Source organism: Podarcis bocagei (genome assembly GCF_964188305.1).
Source record: "Podarcis bocagei genome assembly, chromosome: 15".
In the NCBI taxonomy this organism is placed as follows: domain Eukaryota; kingdom Metazoa; phylum Chordata; class Lepidosauria; order Squamata; family Lacertidae; genus Podarcis; species Podarcis bocagei.
The window spans coordinates 20309966-20327158 of record NC_138141.1 but is presented as its reverse complement, the minus strand read 5'-3'; positions in this window follow the sequence as shown (position 1 = coordinate 20327158).

The following is a 17193-nucleotide window of genomic DNA, read 5'->3' as shown; positions in this document are numbered from 1 at the left end:
CAATTCAGTTAGACAGAACATTGTCCTCACAAACAGGATGTGAGTGCAAGAGCTGCGTTCTCCTCTCTTTGGATTCCCAGCAACTGGTCCCTAGAGCTGCAGATCCTTCTTTTACCTCCAAGAAGAGTTCAGGAGAAAGAAATGAGTGGAGGGGAAGGAGGGAAATGGAAGGAAGGAAGGTGCTAGGTTGTTTGCATCCAAGCCTGCTTTGTTCTCATCGCCAGGAGCAAGATGCAAACACAGTGTCTGGTCTTCTCCTGTGCTTTGTTGAAGCTTTCAGCCCCATCTGTCTCCAAGTGACCACTGTGACACGGGACCCAAAGATGAACTTGTAAACCAGGCCAAGAGAACAATGATCTTCAGTGCAAACTTGGGGCAGGGAAGGAGGAGGGATGCTCAGAGAATCCTGGTGTTTATGGCCAATTTTTAGTGACCCCAAAGGCACGCGAATTCCAAAGCCTGCTTTATGAAAGTACAACATGTGGGCAACACATGCAGGGAGAAGGGTTTTGTTTTTGCTCTTTTCAGCAGCGAGTGTGGAGAAGAATGGATGTTTCCTTTCACCATCTTGCTGGCAAGGAGTATTCCCTGCCTGCCTCCTCTTTAGCAAGCATCCCAAATTGAGAAGGCCTGTCTGTTTCTGAGATTACAGTCCATGGGGGCTTGTAATTTAGAGTGTGCATACAAATCATATTCATGGAGAAGGGGGTGAGCTACAATCAAAGGTGGTTACCATCTTTATTTTGTTTCAAGCACATGTGCAGAGGTATTTTTACAACCTCTTTTATTCACAAGCTGCAGAGGTTCAGGCCTCGGCAGTACACATTTTTCAGCTATTGGTTCTCCTGCCCCCAGTTTCTGGAAGGTGGGGAGGGGTTTATTTTAAAGTATTATTAACAGGGTTCCCCCCCCCCCTGAAATAAAATATGTTCCATATTGAATGTAGCTTTGAAAAGGAATTTTAGAGCCCGCAGGGAGGGATCTGGAAGGGATCTACCAAACAATATAGAGGCATAGAGAAGTGTGTTCGAAAGTGATGCTCTGTGAGGATTTCACAAGATATTCCTGCAGAAATAAAATACTTTCCGGGGGGGGGGCTGCACATGCGCACCAATTCATATTATTCAGATGTTTTCCTACCCACATGTAGCTGATCATGATCTTGTTTGAAATGATCCACCTCAAATGGCAATCTAACCAGGTCCAGAATCAACATGTAACAGATTTGGAAGTTTTGAGCTGATTTCACTTCAGGGGACGGCTGTCATTTCCTCACAATGCCTCAGATGTTGTGTCACTCTGTGGCATTAAAGCGGGGAAATGGTAGTCGCTGGGTAGACTGCCATATTTTTGTGCTGGCTGCCATTTTGTTTTTTCTGTCAATGACTTCAGCTGAAGCAAATGAGGCAAAATTGCAGCTGCTAACATTGAAACACACACAACATTCCGCAAAAGTACACCTTAGGCTTTCAAACCTTGGAGGCCTCTTTCAAAGAAATGATGAATGTAACTGCTGTCCAGAGCAAGAATTGTCAAATTTTCTGGGCTAGTGGGCACATTTTCAAATTCTGAGAATGCACCATGGGTGCCAATCACATAATGACTGGGGCTGATGGAACTTGTAGTCTAAAACATATGGGAGGCTCCAATTGGTAAAGGCTGGTCTTGGGTATCCCATACCTTGCAAGTGTACCATAAAAACCTGGAGGAATAAGGTGACCATTTTTGACACCATTATATTGTGCAATTTCACACCAAGATCTTGCTCCCCCAAACGCACCTTTCAGGGCTGTGATCTTGCACGGCACCCCAAAATGCATGGTTTTGGATGCCGCAAGAGCACAGTCCTGGAAAAAAGCATGTCTTTTGGGCTCCATGATCATGTGACTCACAAGGGAGCATGGACAGGAAGACTCGTGTCCTGGTTTTTTGACTCAACATGTTGGAGGGCATCCCTGTGGAAAGTTGATTTAAAAATACAAGATAAGGTCACGAGGGTTCATAATTAGGTGCACGTTGGAAGTTGCCTGGAACTTGATATCATACCAGCTAATCACATCTTCCTTTGTGATGCTTCTCATGGTAGAGGCTGTGAGGGTGTTTATATTGTCTCTTGCCATTGGAGAGAACTCATTTCACACAAGCCACATTATTTATAACCTGGCCTTTGCATCCCTTGCGAGGGAAAAGGACTCTCTTGTTTCATTTTGCATCCTTTAAAACTGGTGACTTTGCATCCTTTTAAAGTGGTGACTTTAGTAATATTTAAAGACACCAGCAGTGTTTCAGTAAAAGCTGCTGAAGCATTGCTGGTGTGTTTAAATATTACTAAAGTCACCAATTAAAGAGGACCAAAGGAGGAGAGACTACAGTCATACCTTGTGTTGTGTTAGGTTCATGTTGCATCTTTTCGGCTTGCGAATGCAGCAAACCCGGAAGTGTATACTTCTGGGTTTCACCGCGTGTACATGTGCAGAAGTGCTCTATTGTGTTGTGCGCATGTGCAGAAGCAGCGCTCTAGTTACAGACTTTTTGGGGTGTGAACGGCATCCTGGAACGGATCGAGTCCGTAACAAGAGGTACCGCTGTACTTTGAATAAACAAAGCACTGAATTGTCATTGCATATGGCAGCTGGAGTTCCTTGTAGGCCTTATCCTTCACTAACAGATGCTTGTTCTTCATATCTTTTGAGGATGGACTAAGTCAGGGGGACATTTTACACCCAAAACGGGTAGGGAAACTAGTTTTTCTTAACTGTCATAACATCATATTAGATAGTCTAGAATAGTTGGGGTGGGGTATTCTGAACTTAGAAAGAAGATCACTGCTGCATGTCAGGAATAGCCTGACCTTAATTTCTAAGACAAGAGGTGTTGGGGTACTGCAACAAATCTTTTGATGGCAGCTAAGATTTGCATATCAAGGCATGGGTGGGTGGGAGAGTAGGTAAAAGCAGAGCGAGAGAAATGATCAATTATCAGGCAGGGCTGGGAGTGGCCCCTGTCCCACATTTCCACCAGTCAGCTTAGGCAGTACTGACCTAAGTGGACCAGTGGTCTGTCTCAGTATAAGGCTGCTTCCTATCTGTGTCTCTGTGTGATCCGAGGAATAATTCCTCCAAAACAATGGATCACATCTCAGCTGCAGCTATGGTGCAAGGCCCTGCCCATCTGCTGTTCCTTCAGATGCATCATCAGATCAGAGGGTTAATTGAATTTCCAGGGTGCAGCAGAAGCAGCAACCCATCCATGGATACCCTTTTAAGGAGCAAGCGTACATTGCTTTTGCTACCCTCAGCTGTTATACAGTCAAAAATCTCAAAACCGTTTCCAAACACAGCGGCCAATTCCGAGCGTTAATAGCTCAAAGACTATAATTTACTACAACCTCCCACTTGTACAGCTGGTTACATTTGGGCTCCTGATCAAGTCTCAACTGAACAGACTGTGTGTCTTGACTTTGTATGTGAACGAGGGAGCATGCAGAATCGTGTATAGGGGGAGAGCCTCAGTCACCATATGGGGTGGGGACATAGCTGTCAACCGTCCCTTATTTGGCGGGAAACTCCCTTATCCCAACGCTGTGTCCCACTGCTGTCCCTTATTGATGATGTCCTTTAAATTTCCCAGGTTTCAAAGGAAGCAGCTCCTCTCCCTCCCTCCCTGCCAGCCAGGAAGGAGGGAGGCTCCAACTGTGTTGCTTGGCTGCGTTGCTCACCCAATAAGGAGTCTAAGAACGACTGGGGGGTGGAGCTTGCATGCCTTGTGCCGATCAAATCGGCCGCATTGCCTGGGGACTCGCCTTTGCTCAGCGCTTCCCAGCGGAGAGGTGACGGTGGTTTTCCTTGCTGCATCTCCTTTGCCAGGTTGCTGCGCTGTGAGACCCACCACTTGAGGCTTCATTTGGCTGCTGGCTGGGCTTTCTGCCTTTGGCTTGGAGGGGCTCAGAAGCTGAACATACCTGTGCCCTGAAAATCCCTTGTTTTGGCTGCTGATCCCTTATTTTCGAGGCTGCTGGTCCCTTATTTTCAAATCTGTAAGTTGACAGCTATAGGTGGGGACATTGGCGTCTTCCTCCCCAGATGTTGTGAGCTGTTGGGTGTACTACAACTATTGATTCTTCCTCCATCCCATCAGGCCTTGGTGCAGTCTGCATGGCACATCATCTGAATGTCTGTTGCCTCCTCCCACATACCATCTCGATAACCTAACCCTGTGGGCATCACATTGGTAACCCCTGACCTATACAATAAAAAGTAAATCCAAAACAAACAGATTAAGAGCAAGAGAATAAATAGGTTTTTCAGCATGCACTGAAATGCCATCGATCTGGGCACCTGCCATAGCTCAGAGGGGGGATGTTTCCACAACAGAAAAGGCCCTTCCCACTGGCTGCTATATGATGAGCTTCTGCCACAATATCTGACCTCCGTAATTGGGAAGAATGATATAGAAGGTGTTCTTTGAGACAGCCTGGCCTCAAGTTCTTTAGGTCTTTGTAGGCCCTGGTAACATATTGGCAGCTAGGGAAGCTCTTTAAAAAGAGGCATTATCTTTTTTTTTTTTAATATTTTTTATTGCATTTTTTCCAGATAGAATTACACAGTCCGATATACATAGAAACAAGAACAGCAAGAAAAAAGAGAAGAAAAGATGAATTATTTCAAAGCTTTTTTTCAATCTTCTATCGGACTTCCCCACATCTCCCTCACCGTGCATTCTTAACAATAAAAATATCAGCAAATTATAACCTTGTTTCATGCGTTTCTTTTGTACTTTCAGATAATTGCGTTTTAAGTTTAAATTACTTAATTAATTTGCTCTAAAAACAAATTAAAAAGAGGCATTATCAAGGCCTGCCCAAGACATTTCAATGCCTGAGGCAGAGCAGCAAATGGTGCAATCTCCTCCTTCCCCACCCGTAAAAGTGTACAGTACCCAAGGCCAGCCAAGATAATTTTTGAGACAGAAAATCCCACAGGTATCTCTTACCATTCCTGGCAGTAAAAATACTGTAACACCAAACTATATACAGTAACCAGTGATTCGTTTCCTTTTCATGACCCTCAGTATTGATGCAGGCAGCTCAATCTGCCAAATGGTAGGGCCGGCCCTTATCATTACATGCGCACAATAAGTTGGTAGTTTAGGTAGCCTAGGAAGTTTGTGGCTGAGGTGAGGTTTGAATCGGGAGTTTCCCAGCCAGCGCAACTAGCGATGTTGGAGAAAGCCGGCAGAAGGGGATGTGGAAATTGCTGCAGTTCATGTGTTCATCTGTGGTCAGCAATGGAAATCAGTCAAGCGAATGCATATCATCTACATCACTGTCGTTTGTCTGCAAATGGTACATAATTAAGGACTCCTCTTAACATTGTTTAGATGTCTCCATTACACTGAAATGAATGTAGGTTATGTAAGTTACATAAATAGTTATTTGACACACGTCACTTAGGTTAAATAGCAAATTGTGAGATGAATAACATAGCATTGCGAGGGGGACCAAACTGCAGAGGAAAGGAAACAGCGCTGATTGTGATAAATGCAGGCTGAAATTGCTGCCTTTTAACACCCCCTATCTCACTCTCAAAAGGGTGGAATTCAACTAAGGTTTACTGAGAGTAGACACATTGAAATTTATGCACATGGCTAAATTAGGTCCATTAATTACAGTGAGTCTACTTTGAGTAAAACTTAGCTGAATCCTTTATATATATATAAAATATTTATTAAAGGTTTTAAACAACATAACACCATACACATACACAACCCAAAAGCAATAAAAAACACCATCGCCAAAATGCGAAAAGACATACAAAAAAGAAAAGAAAAAACAACTGACAAAAAGTCATATGAAAAACATAAAACATAGTTAAACCAAATTTCCATGACCCTCTTTTCTGACTCCCTCACATCTCCCTTTTCTGTGTTCCCATTTATAAAGTCATGTTCAGCAATACTTCACCTTCTCTCAAGACTTGTTTTAAGTTATACGTTTCAACTATTATGTCTCCAGTTTGCCCTTTGTTATCAATTATTTAAATATTTAAGCTTGACATAATGTTATTCAAAATTCACCTATATTCTTATAGTTATTTTCATACTCCTTTCCGCTAAGTCACTAATGCCATATTATCTTAATATCCTGCATCGTTCTAACATTCATACAGTTTACAATACTTTTGCAAATAGTCCTTAAATTTTTTCCAGTCCTCTTCCACTGTCTCTTCTCCCAGGTCTTGGATTCTGCCCGTCATTTCTGCCAGTTCCATGTAGTCTATCAGTTGCATCTGCCATTCTTCCAAGGTGGGCAAATCTTGTGTCTTCCAATATTTTGTGATGAGTATCCTTGCTGCTGTTACTGCATACATAAAAAAAGTTCTGTCCTTCTTTAACACCATTTGGCCAACAATGCCCAAAAGAAAGGCCTCTGGTTTCTTAAGGAAGGTATATTTAAATACCTTTTTCAGTTCATTATATATCATTTCCCAGAAAGCCTTAATTTTAGGACACGTCCACCAAAGGTGAAAGAATGTTCCCTCAGTTTCTTTACATTTCCAACACTTATTGTCTGACAAATGGTATATTTTTGCAAGCTTGACTAGGGTCATGTACCACCTGTATATAAAACGTAGCTGAATCCTACCCACAGTTACTATGTGCCACCAGCTTTTGAATAGGAACACAGAGTGTCAGCAGTGCAGCAGCCCCTGGAGTGTTGCTGCAATCCACAAGCCAGAATTTTCTTTTGTTCCCTCTTGATGTATTAAGAATGCCAGAGATCCCAGTAGAAAGTCAGATGCTAAGAGAGACACACACAGATTCACGCTCACACATTCTCCCCTCTGAACCTCCTGCAAAGTCTTCATGCACTAATGCGTGGGCGCCCATGACCTTTCTGGCAGCAGCTGGGAATACTAATGTGTTCTCTGGTACTGTGCGGTGGAGAATGGACACTAAATAGAGGGCCACAGTGGAAATTAGGGCTCTGTGCCAACAAAATCCATCATGGTTGATGCGATTATGGCGGAGAGACCAAAGGAGGTAATTATGATTTATCCTGGGCTGGGAGACATTTTTGCTGGCTGGATTCGGGTCACATCGTTCACCTCTGACCATTTCGGAGGATGCTGATATGGAGTGGGCGAGAGGGGTTGTCTGCAGATGCTCTCAACCCAACACTCACCTTCAACATTGTTTATAACCCCTGAGGAAGGACAAGAGAAGGGAGAGAGAGGCTGCAGACTGTGCAGACCCTAATTAACAACAGTTCACTTCCCAAAAGCAGCACAAGGGCAATTTCCACAGTGAAATCACCATAACTCACTGCAGCCATGCATGGACAATAGCTTTTCAGAGCATGAAGTTGCTATGCTAAGACCATCATTGCCCACAAATTTAGGGATGGGTGAACCTGTCAATATCAGTTCCTTGTGCTTTCCCCCACTGTTAAGTTCAGAAATCTGTGTTTTCATATCAGCCTAGATATATATTTTTTTTAAGGCCTCATGAAAATTCATCGGCATTTTAGTGCAGATTCAGCCTAACATGCACATTTTCTATGCAAGTTGGCCTAATGTACTCATTTTTATTTTTGCAAAGCACTTTCCCCTAATATAATGCATTATTGTAAGTTGCTTTCATGAATATATTCACTTTACCCTAGCATATGCATGTTTGCTCACATTACTCGGCCAGAGATCTACATTGCAAAAGTCAGAGAAGTGTGAATTTCGGAGGGTGTCTGTGTTTTAGTTTGCATGTGTGTTTTTTTCCAGAAAGTGTGGATTTAGTAGGTTCACCCTTAAATTATGTAAACTGAATTGAATTTTCCCTCTATCCCTGCCAGGATTCAGTCAGTTGCCTTTATTCCATCGCCCTGCTCCAATCTCCAGTCAAACAGGCTTTATGGGAGACCACAAACAAGTACAAAAACAAAAGAGCAAACCGGTAGCAGAGGTGGCAGCCTTCGCCTCATTCCGTGCAGTGTGCCTGGGGGCGACAGGGCTGTCCAATCTTTTCCACGGCCATTTGCAGCTCTGTTTTCAATCAGCACAGCATGAGTGGCACTTTCTAGCCGCTCTAAAGTGGCTATTCTCAGCTAAAGCCGGAAATGAATGAAAAGGCAGCCCATTCGGACCACTTTGCGGAAATTCTTTCAGGGGTGCAGATTCCGACCTGTCTGGCCTGCCTGTTGGCCAGGAGGTGTGGATCGGGTGAGTTTGCGTTAAAATCTCAAACAGATTGAATTGCTTCTCCATCTCTGAGAGAGAGGACTTGCTGGGATAAACTCAGCCTGACTCCTGAGATTCCTGTCTCCCCATACGGCCCTCATTCAGCAATTGTTGCTTGGTAAAGCTTTGCCTTCTTCGAGGAAAGCCTTTCTCGCCTGCCCTCCTTTTTCTGGATTTGCCCTGATGCTGAGGACTCTAACCTCTCCTCCCACGCCAATGCTTTCCCACAGATCATAAGAAAGGGGGAAAGCATAACTTGCTTCCTCTCTCTTTCTATGCATCCCTTGCCAGCTTCCAGGGCTTCAGGGGCCCCTTCTGCCTCCTCCCCCACCTCAAACTCAGAAGCACCATCATGCAGCCAATCTTGGCTTGCTGCCACCTCGACTCTCTCCTTCCATATCTCTCATTCTCCCCCTCCCTTCTGGGACAAGCCTTCAGTAATGTACCTTGCAACTTGTCTTTTGTTTTCTCAAGCAAAGCTCCTTTTCAGGGAAAGCTCTGATCTCATCTCTCTTGCTCCCTCTCAAGTTCCTTTCAAGGGCGCTCTTCTACCTTTGTTCCTAAAGCTACACACACACGGTGCATTGCAGCAAGTGCGCTGGTTTCGGGGCCAGTGCTAGACAGGTGGGTAGCCTATTATCCAGCAGAATTGAACCGCAGAGGGAGCAGTTCCCCCAAGCACTAGAGATCTTTCTCTAGCCCCTTCTCAAAGGGCTTAGTCCCAGAACATGGAAATGCAGGTTTCCGGTGTGTATGGATCCGGGCCGGCTAACCTCTAACCCTCCAGATGTTACCGGAATATAATCATGTTCAATAACCATCTCAACAGACCCAGCTGGCATGACCAGAATTCAGGGATGAAGGGAGCTGTAGTTCTGCAGTATCTAGAGGGCCACAGGTTGGCCACCGCTGGCATAGCAACACATGACCCGAGCAAGCCTGGAAATGCTGATACCTAAACGAAACCTCCATGCTCAGGGTTAGAAAACCACATGCTGGAGCAAGCGACTGCACAACTGTGCTGTGTTGGTGGGTTTTCTTGGAGCATCTGCCTGGCCTCTCTTACCAGAACGCTGTTCCAGATGGTCCGATCCAGCAAAGCTCTTCTGATGTGCTTTTACTAAGAAGCCCAGGGACAGGAGAGTGGATGTAATACAGACTGCCGCACCGGCTTCTCGCAGTCAATTTTAGTTAAAACGCATGCAGCCGAAAACCTGCTACCCTCCCTCCTGCAGCCTCTTTCCAGGGATCCAGAGCCCAATGCTATCTGGACAGATGGCAAGAGAGGTATTGCAGTGGTTCTGCCAAGCCGTCTCAGAGAGTCGTCCTCCTCTTCTCTCTCCTCTGCCTCCCCTTTGGGAACTCTGCAGATCCTGTTCGCTTTGCACCAGACAAACATCCCTTTTCATCTCCAGCGAAGTGATGCTTTTAGGAGGGTTCTGTGGCTCACAGCAATAGCTGTGATGTGCCAAGATCTGGGTGAAAGAGGACCCTTGTCCGCCACCCCTGCAGCCTCTGCCGCTGTAAGAGGAGAAATGAATGCCAGTGCTGTCCCTTTTTTGATTGGCTCCATGCCTCCAAAGAGCTAATTCTGGGCATTTAAGCACCTGCCTTTATTCAGAGAAGAAAGCCAGGTCCTTTCGCAAGCGAGGGTGAGGCTCTGGGAGATGCAAGGGCATTTGAGCTGCAGCAGGAAGGGGCAACTACATACATTGAGGGCCGGAGTGCATGTGGAGGCCACTCTCTTATTTGCATTTACTGGACAATGGAGCTGGAGAGAGGGGTGGCCTCATCTGCGTGCGAGGGCACATCATCTGGACGGGTGGGGGGTGGGAGAGACACAGGGTCTCAATTTACATAGTGGAGTGTGGCATGCGAGGGAAAGCAGCACATAGAAACAGAAGAAGAGCCTGCAGGATCAGGCCAATGGCCCATCTAGTCTGTTCTTGCTGTGGCCAACCTGTTGCCTGTGGGAAACCCTCAAGGCAACTGGTGTTCAAAAGCATTACTGGCCCTGACCCTGAAGACAGAGCGTCATCTCTCAGCCAGTGTGGTGTAGTGGTTAAGAGTGGTGGACTCATAATCTGGTGAACCGGGTTCGCGTCTCCACTCCTCCACATGCAGCTGCTGGGTGACCTTGGGCTAGTCACACTTCCCTGAAGTCTCTCAGCCCCACTGAGAGGAAGGAAGGATGTTAGCTGCTTTGAGACTCCTTCAGGTAGTGATAAAGCGGGATATCAAATCCAAACTCGTCTTCTTCTTCTTCTTCTTCCATCATGGCTGGTAGCCATGGATATCCTGATTATCCACGCATTTGTCCAACCCTCTTTCAAAGCCAACCAACCAGGTAGCCATCACTTCCCCCTGCTTGCCCCTTTGTAGAGCTGCAGTTCTCTGCACCTGCTTGGGAGTTTTGCCAGAACTGAGGCCTACTCCCCCCCCCCCACAGCAGTGATCAGACAAGCCTGAGAACAGATGTGGAGAACAATGCTATTTAAAGCTTTTTATATATATCAATAGGGACACGGGTGGCACTGTGGGTTAAACCACAGAGCCTAGAGCTTGCCGATCAGAAAGCCGGAGGTTCGAATCCCCGTGATGGGGTGAGATCCCATTGCTCAGTCCCTGCTCCTGCCAACCTAGCAGTTTGAAAGCTCGTCAAAGTGCAAATAGATAAATAGGTACCGCTCCGGCGGGAAGGTAAACGGCATTTCCGTGTGCTGCTCTGGTTCACCAGAAGTGGCTCAGTCATGCTCGCCACATGACCCGGAAGCTGTACGCCGGCTCCCTTGGCCAGTAAAGCAAGATGAGTGCCACAACCCCAGAGTTGGCCACAACTGGACCTAATGGTCAGGGGTTCCTTTACCTTTACTTATATATATCAATACTTTACGGTGCCCAAAAGGCATCAAGGTTCTAATTTGCAGAGGGTCTTGGATATCCTCTGCCCAGGTGTTGGCATTGCCTGTATCTACCTAACCCCCAGAACTCACTTGGGCAAGGATGTGCTTGACAGTGCCACTGGGACGGTCCTCTCTCTAGATCCACCTTATAAATTATGCCTTATTACTAAGTCGGTGTTGATTGTCATACCATTTTCACAAAGCCTTCCCTGGCCTCCATTGCTTAAGAGCACTGGGGTCAAATTCTGTCTCCTGGGTAAGAATCATAGCTGTGTGACAGAGCACCTGTTTTGCATGCAGAAGATCCCAGGTCCATCCCAGGTGTCTCCAAGTAGGACTGGGAATGCCCCACCATCTGAAGAGACCACCAGCGCTGGGTATAGGGAGCAATAGGGGCTTTTGAGTGAATATTTTGAGTCAGGGGTCCAGCCCTCCTAATATTGAGGGGTTTGACAACTCCTGCCAATACTGGGCACCCTCTGCACACCCTAACCCAGGAGCCAGGAGGGGCTTGAGCTGAGTGAGGGCAAAGATTGCCCTTTGCAAGGGTGAGAAATTCCCTCTGTCATCAGGCGGGGAGGAGGAGGAGGAGCATGGCATTGGGCTCCTCCTCCCCGCAGCATGTCCCACTGTGCAGGATATGTCACATGACATCATGTGACATGTCACATGATGCGCCCCTGGAAGAGACACTGCTATTCAGGATCAATGATACTGAGATAGATGGACCAAGAGTCTTAATCAGTGCAAGACAACTTCGTTTGTACCTATCTCTGCCTTGGACCCGCCGGCAAGAAAGTTCCTCCTTGTTCCCGGTTTGGGGTTGCTGTAATGGGAAAAATAGGGAGCAACGTAATAATGTGGCTGGATATAATGAAGGTTGTTATAGCAAGGGGTGTGCCCAGCATTAGACCTATTGAGGCAACTGTCCACAGGTTCACTTTTCCTGTGCCTAGAAAGCACAGTTCTGAGAGGTTTTCTGTTTGCCCCACCACTTTACTCCAGAAAACCAGCTCCTTACCAATAAATCAAAACAAATGGAAACCCAATTGCTGTTTGCTCCATTTCAGCAGTGGGGCAAATGGACGTGTAGATAAGCCCTCGGGCATCTGATTCTGGGAGGCATGCAAATTAAATACTTATTTAATTATTTAGAAGAGTTTGGATTTGATATCCCGCCTTTCACTCCCTTTAAGGAGTCTCAAAGCGGCTAACATTCTCCTTTCCCTTCCTCCCCCACAACAAACACTCTGTGAGGTGAGTGAGGCCGAGAGACTTCAGAGAAGTGTTACTAGCCCAAGGTCACCCAGCAGCTGCAGTGGAGGAGCGGAGACACGAACCCGGTTCCCCAGATGATGAGTCTACCGCTCTTAACCACTACACCACACTGGCTCTCTTCTTCTCTTCTATTTAATTATTTAAATAATTTTAGCAGGAGGGGAGATGTGTGCTTTTTAGGGGGGAATATTCTTCCTCAGGCATGAAATTAACTTGACCCATCTTTTGGTTCTATGGATGTTAATGGGGGGGTGGCAATCACACAGGGTCCCCGGACGTTTCACCGTCTATTGATCCCTATACCACCACTATATTTCTCGCTGCCACCTCCCAGGCCCAGACTCAATACTGACTCCAGTCAGGTTTAAATGGGAACATAAACTTCTGTTTATTTATTGCAGTTTAACAAGCGTGTGGTTTCATAAACGGTATCGGTCAATTACAATTGTAGGGTGCCTCTCCAGACCTATAACTTCCACTACCTGCTCTCCCTCACTAAACCACCTCTCAGATATTTACTTCTCTACATAGCTCCTAACTGTTCCTGACTCAGCTTATTTCGCTACACTAACTCAACCTACCCGCATCTATCCCAATTCTCTCCCACTCCAAACAAACTCCCAACAAACTCTTCCCCTCCCAGAGCTGGTTTTATAGTCCCTATGACTCCATCCCCCAGGTTCTGATTGGGTAACTTGTTTAACTGTTTCACCTCCAGCACTCTCATATGTTAACGTCACAGGAGGTGCCATTTATTGCTCCAGTTCAGGAAGCAAAATGGATTAGGCTGGCCCTGTAGGAAGAATAGAGCTCTTCCATGCATTCAGGTATTTAGGTGCACCTCTAAAAATGGTAATCTGTGAAAACGTGACCGACAGGTGTGTGCAGGCAAGTGTCTCAGCCAGGTACCTTGATTAAGGAGCTGGAACCATTTGCACTTCTTGGGCAGTAATCTGGGGCTGCCGCTATGCAGGGGGAGAACGATTCCCAGCTATAAAACCAGCACACTCTTGGGTTAGTTGTGACTCTGAACACACTTTGTGCCTTTTGTAATCAGTTGGGGAAAGTCTCTACACCCTTCCTCATCAGTTTCTGCTTTCTGAGTGGGTAAGATCAGTGGATTTGCCTTGCTTCAACCATCATGAAAAAGGAAGAGGGAATGGCTGTATTTTCCCTCTCCAAATTGTTTCAAATAAGCCTGTTGCTTTGCTTGTAGCAGCTGCTTAGTAATCCAGTGTGTTTGCATCACAGCTGGGGGGAAAAAACTCTCTTGTTTCTGCCTGGCCTCATTTCCAGGTCTGATCCTGCTTCTTATGCAAAAGAAGATGCCTGTAAATCCCAGTTTATCATGGATCCTATTTGAAAAGGAATTCACATCCAGACCTCTTTACAGGCTGGTGGGTTTAATTTGCTGCGTTTCTTCATGCAGAACAAAATGTGGGGTGGGGGGGAGATGGAGATAGAAGAGCTTCATTTCCCTTTCACAAGAATAACGAGGTCATACCTTCCATAGATTCCTGGGGTGTGGGGAGATGAGGATGATGGCAGGAGGGATCGAGGAAAGCTGCAGGCAGATGCTATGATAGGAGCAAACTTCAAGTGGGGCTGCCGCTCACATAGCACCCCTTTCTGAGCCAAGATAGAATGTTTTCTTGTCTGCAAACGTACACAGTGGGAATGAGAACGAGCATAAAACAGAGCTCTATTTGTTTATTTATTTGTGAAATTTTGCATGGCATAGAGAAGGTGGATAGAAAAAAGAGTTCCTTCCTTTTTCATAACACGAGAACTCATCCAATGAAGATGAATGTTGGAAGATTCAGGGCACAGGAAAGAAAGGACTTCTTCACACAGCATATAGTTAAGCTATGGAACTGTCATGGGCTGGCTGGACACAGAGGAGTGGTGGGAGGCACCAGCTGGGGAACCCCCAGGGGAAGAAGACTCAGGGCCCAGGGGTTGGTGGTGGGACAGCAATAAGTGATCAGAGGGAGAAGAGGGAGAAGCATGGGAGGAAAAGGAGGTGTCATAAACTGAACACATAACAGGGTTTAGTGAGAAGGGGGAGTCTGTGACAGAAGAAGTCCAGAATCAGAAGCTGATGCTGAAGCAGGAGAGGAGAGAGGCCATGAGGCAGAGATCAGTCAGGCTGGTTGAGAATCAAGGATGTTCCGAGAGGGAGAGGGAGAGGGAAAGAAGGAAAGAAGGAAAGAAGGAAAGAAAGAAAGGAACTTGAGATTTTTGTGGTGCTAATTTTCTGTGTTTGCATGAAATCCCAGACTATACACAATTCATGCATGCCCACCCTTTCTAATAATAATAATAATAATAATAATAATAATAATAATAATAATAATTTATGTTATTTATATCCCGCCCTCCCCAGCCGAAGCTGGGCTCAGAGCGGCTAATAACAGTAAAATAATACAGCATTCTAAAATCAATTCATTATAAAATCAGTTCAAATCAAATTGATGGCAACCATTGGGCTAGAGTTCTGTGAAGAATTACCAAATGAGGGGGTCAGGCTGTGCACTGGCGTATTTGTCCTTCTCTGGAGTAGAAAATAAGTAACATGTATTTCGTCCCGTTGCTTTTAACAAGGCATAGACAAAAAGACAGATTCCAAGTAGGTGTGTAATGGATCCTGACATGTGCACATTGTTCTTCACAGCCCCATTGATTTGTTGTAGGTCGCGCTGATGGATCTCCTCACCCTATGATGACTCTAAGTGGTTCCATTTTGCTGTGAGATGAGAGCTGCACTCTCAATACGTATTTTTTCCTTAATTGCCACTCAGAATTAGAGAGGGGCGCCTTTCCTCTGAAAGGTTCAAAATACTAGAGGACTAATTGCTAATATCTCTTGCAGCTTCTCTTCTCCCTTCCACCTTCCACTCCCAGAGTGTGTTGAAAGCATTTATTCAGTGCCATGTTGACAAAGGGGCAGCAAGGCATTGTTTTCTGCACCTCAGTCTCTGAGCGGCAAGAGACTCCAGGAGTTCCAGCACTTACCCAGAGTTCAGTTTCCTTGACATGAAGGTCAATTGAGACTGTGTTGTTTTTGCGACATACGCCTTTGTTTACGCATATACACAACCTGAGCATGGAATGGAAGGGCTCACAGCATTAAAACATCAACAGATCTTGCCTTCTCGCTGTGTTCCCAGAGAGATTCCCAAGCCACAGCTTTAGCTCCAACACACAGAGCTAGACAAACTTCTGTGTCTCCAGCTCCCAGGATCAGACAAAATTTTTACACACATCTCCCTCAATTCATTGCTAGGAAGATGTAGCATCTAGCCAAGTGAGGTGGGAAAAGGCACACCCCTTTGTTTCTATGGCAACAGAGCAACCTCTTTGAACATGTAAATGGCAGTACTTAACTGGAAACTAGACTCACCTCTTCAGCAGGTTTCCTCTGATAAATTCTAACCTAACAAATACAGGATCACAGGTTTGGAAGGGGCCCGCATCTAGGCTGACTGCCCTCTGCACAAAGCCTATAACAGCGTTCCTGTTTAGCTTAGTTAGTTATTCTTGGGTCTAAGGTTTGGAGGGCTGACCCTGTGTTCACACATACATCACTGGATCACTGTGTTTGTGAATAGGCCAGAAGTAACATGACTGCAACAGCAGATGCCATTTTGCAGCTTCAGTAGAGTCAGTTCTTACTATGGATGCTTCCCATTCCCAAAACTGGTGATCCTTAATTGGGGAGAGGTCAATTTGTCCCATTCCAAAACTAGGGGTGTGTTTTCACTTTGGTTGGGATTGGGAATTGGTGAATTTGCCCATGTTGGTTTTGGCACATAGAGCCTTTATCTCTGAGATTCCAAAAGCATTTGTGACCTTTTTATGCTGCCCGCCCCTCCACTATTGCCTGTCTCATTTCTCCATCTGCGTCCTCAGTTATACTTTGATAGAGGCAATGCTTAGTTCCGTGCCTCTGCAAACAGCCTAAAATAGGAAAAGCTGTCACTCAGCACTTGAAGACATGCTTTGCCTGCAGAAGGTCCCAGGTCCAATCCCTGGTGCCATCAGGAAGGGCTGGGAAAGACCCTTTTGTGAAATCCTGGGAAGGTTACTGCCAGACAGTGTAGACAATACTCAGCTGGATGGAGCAATGTTCAGACTCAGCATAAGGCAGCTTCCTAGGTTTGTTGCTATGAATGCAGAAATTGGGCTGCAACTCCCCCCTTCCCAACCCCTCTTTCTTGCTGTGCTTTGGCGAGGACAACAATAGCTGCCTTCTTTCAGAAAGGGAAAGTAATGAAACTTTGGGTACCACTTAAGGGTAAATATTGAGTGTGATGTGCTGGTAATTAGACCATTAACACTAATGGGATCTGTCTGTGGAGCTAATTTCTGCTGCGGCATTTGTGCTGAACGGTTTATCCTTAGTATTTGCGAAGGGCAGACCCAGTTGGAGAGCGATTTGCTCCTACCATTTCCTCCCTCCTCCTCTCCCTCCCTCCAACAGCACCAGCACACGAGAGAGTCTGCATCTCTTGTGGATGCTGTCAGGGAATCTGGGACTACAGCCAGGAACATCATAAATGATATTTATGGCATCATTTATGATACCATCATAAATTTTGTTTTGATTTAAGAATCTAAATTCACTAAGATGCTATACAAACCTGAGGAACTGAAGCTTGCGGGGGGGACGGGACAACTGTGCACTCAGAGCCTTTGTTTTATTCATTTGAGGCATGTTTACCCTGCACTTCAGCCAACAAAAGTTGCCTGATCAATAACAGGTCCATGCCCTCTGGATT